Source organism: Malus domestica, chromosome 06 (genome assembly GCF_042453785.1).
Source record: "Malus domestica chromosome 06, GDT2T_hap1".
NCBI lineage: Eukaryota > Viridiplantae > Streptophyta > Magnoliopsida > Rosales > Rosaceae > Malus > Malus domestica.
In genome coordinates, this window is record NC_091666.1 from 26,150,924 (window position 1) to 26,154,270 (window position 3,347).

Consider the following 3,347-nt stretch of genomic DNA (forward strand, 5'->3'; position numbering starts at 1 on the left):
CAAATTTCTTAAGGACAATGATGATGTTGGAAATCCATTTAAGGTATTGCACATTTCGAATGAAGCCTGCTTCGATTAGCTTGTCAATCTCGGCCTCAATTTGTAGGATGAGCTTAGATCGATAGCGTCTTTGAGTTTGCTTTACAGGCTATGATCCGGGTTTAACTGTAAGATGATGCATGACAATGGTAAGGTCAAAGCCGGGCATTTCTTTGTAGGTCCAAGCGAAGACGTCTTTGTACTCCAATAATAGTTGGTAGTACTCATCGACCTCATCCACACTTAGTAGTACACTTACTAAGATAGGCTTTGGTTTCTTACTTGTGCCTAAGTTGAGCTCCTTGAGATCATCAACCGTGGCTTGCCCCCCATCCTCGAGCTGTTATGGCGCAGCAGTGGCGTCTTCCTCAAGGATTTCATTTTCTTTGTCTTCTTAGATTGTGATGTGGAAGACTTTTTGGACCTCATCTTCAGTGTCATCCTCTTGGGCTTGTTGGCGTGAAGATTGGCCAATGTGGATGATGGTGTGCCCCTTTATCTTCAGTTGTCCTTTTGTGTCAACCTTCAAGGTTGCTTGGTGTTTCATCCTTAAAGGATTCGAGCTTCGAACGTCATCTTTTTTTATTAGACCGTTAAGCTGTTCTTCTTTTGGCATTGTTTTCCTATTTTTAGAAGACTTTTTGTTTCTTCAAGTTTTTCCAAGGCCAACTATCGCAAATGATAACTAGCCGTGTTGCTTTGTTTCTTAGGTTTTGACAACCTTTTGAAACAGAATTTTGGGGTGTTAGCGTGTTAAGCCGCTTAAAGACGAAAGTTCGGTCTTGACCACTATTGTGATCAAGTGTCGAAATTCTGGGTTTTGAGCGATTCAGCCTATCAAAGACTGATGTTCGAGGGGCAGGTTTAGGCTCCTCTTGAATTTGTTCAACGCTCACGTTGATGTGTTGAGCGCTAGAGTTTTTCACTTTTCTTGAAATCTTCACGGAGTATTTGGTGTAAAGCCAATTCCAGCTTTATTGTTGTCAACTTCGTAACCATGCTCCTTTAACTTCTTTTGAGTCTCGGTGAGGTCATGTTCTTTTTTGTTAACGGTGTTTGAAACCTTCTTTCCAAGATTTAAAGAAGAGGCGAAATTATACCCAGCCTTTGACATGAGTTTGTAGGCGTTTGGGTCGAAACCTTCTTCAGTCCTCTTGGTTGGAAGAGAGCTTGTTTCCGCCACCTTTGGCAGGGGTTTTACTAAACCTTGTGGTGGTTTTGAAACTTTAGCGTTGCCTAGCTGTGTCAGAGATAAAACTGCATTTATCGTGAACAATTTTACATCGTCCTTGTGCAGCTATGTGTCGGCTTTGCTTGTTCCAATTTCGAACGGGGATTGCCCATTCTTTCTTCTCGACATTGGGATGTATCGGAAGACGTATGTGTTTGGTCCTTTTGAGGTCGTCACACTCCCTCTAATTATTATGGGCTTAGCAGGCTCATCGTCGTTTTTGCTTGAAGATGGCATGGCTTCCCTTTCTTGTTTCTTGGGCACGGCTTACCACTTTTGTTTCTTAGGTGCAGTTTTGCATATGGATTTGATTTCTTTTAGAAAAGCTTCGGGCACCATGTCTTCATCCTGTAGAACTTGGCATCCGCGAAGTGTGATTCAGCTTTGGTGAATGGCTTGGTGTCGCCTTGTATCACTTTTACTCATTCTCGGTAGAACTTTAAGCATTGATGAAGGATGGACGGCACTACTTCATTCTCGTGGATCCAAGGCCTTCTTAAGAGCAAGTTGTAGGAAGTTCTTGCATCAATCACGTGGAATAACATGCTTGACTTGAGTTCGCCAATGGTCATCTTGACTTGGATCATGCCCATTGCTCTTTGTCCTCTTTGGTTTAAACCTTGAATTAGGAGGTACTTTCGGGATAGTTCATCCACCTTGATGCCAATTGTGGTCATTGTTGACTTTGGCATGATGTTTATGACCAACCCATCATCCAAAAGCATGCGGTTGATTTTGTTCTCTCTCACGTACCCAGAGACGAAGAGATGATGGTTTTGAGGCTTTGACCTAGACCTGGCAATCATGTCGTGTTTTTCATGTTCATGTTGTTTTCGTATCATACCAGACATCTTAACGGGTCGTGTCATGTAACACCCGTTAAGATAAATAGGTAAAATGACCCGACCCGAAATTGACCCGATAATAATAACAGGTAATATGACCCGACCCGTTACCCATTAAGGAAAATATATTTTAAACCAATAAATAATCAAATGAAAAACATAATACTAAATAAGTATATACATACCATATTGTCACATCCAAAATATAAAAACGCATTTTTCTTTAAGTATATTTTCACTTACCTAAATTGATCAAATGGTATAATTGGAAAATATTGGAATAGGGAAGGGGTTTTTTCATCCAAAAAAGTTCTAATAATATAAGTGAAACAAAATCCAACGATACAGATTTACTCTCATTTATCTTACGACTATTGTTTAAGTAAAGTCTTTAATAGTTTTTTAATTAATGTAGAAGTGTAAAAAATATAGAAAAACTATATAAATGCTCGTAATGACAAGCTTTACAACTTTCATGAAGAGCTTAACTTCGAAATTCACCACTATAATCATATAAATCATAGATAAAAATTTAACCATTGATTGTTGTTTACATTTACGCTTCATTGTTCTCATCAAATTTTGTTTTTTTTCAGATTTTCTTTTTTGAAAACATGATCTATTAGAGGATGCAGGAAGATGAACGGTTTGGATCATTGATATTATATTCAGAGTTTTACGGTTAGTGAAAATATTGCTTGATGTTTATAACATTTTTACAAACTATATGACATCGACTCATATTTCAGTTAACCGTAAATATCGAAATGTGAAATCAAATATCTAAACCGTTCATCTTCTTACATCCACCAGATGATCATGTTTTCAAAAAAGAAAATTTTAAAAATGAAATTCAGTAAGAAGAATAAAGCATAAATAACAATCGACGGTTAAATATAAATTTAAGGTTTATGGATTATAGTGTTGGATTTCGAAGCTGACCCTTTCATGAAAATTGTAAAGCTTGTCACTATGAGTGATTGTATATGTTTTTTTTACATTTTTTACACTTCTACAATAATTATTATTAATTTTATTAATGTTTCCCTTATATAAAAAACATTATTCATGAGGATTTGGAGGATTTTAAAAATCTAAACGATAATGTAAGTGTAACCATTATCTACTCGTGGAGGAATAATGATGAATCATGAGTGTTTATATATTCTTTCACATTTTTCATACTTGTATATATGTCTTCTTAGTTCTTGCCTATACAAATACTATACTAG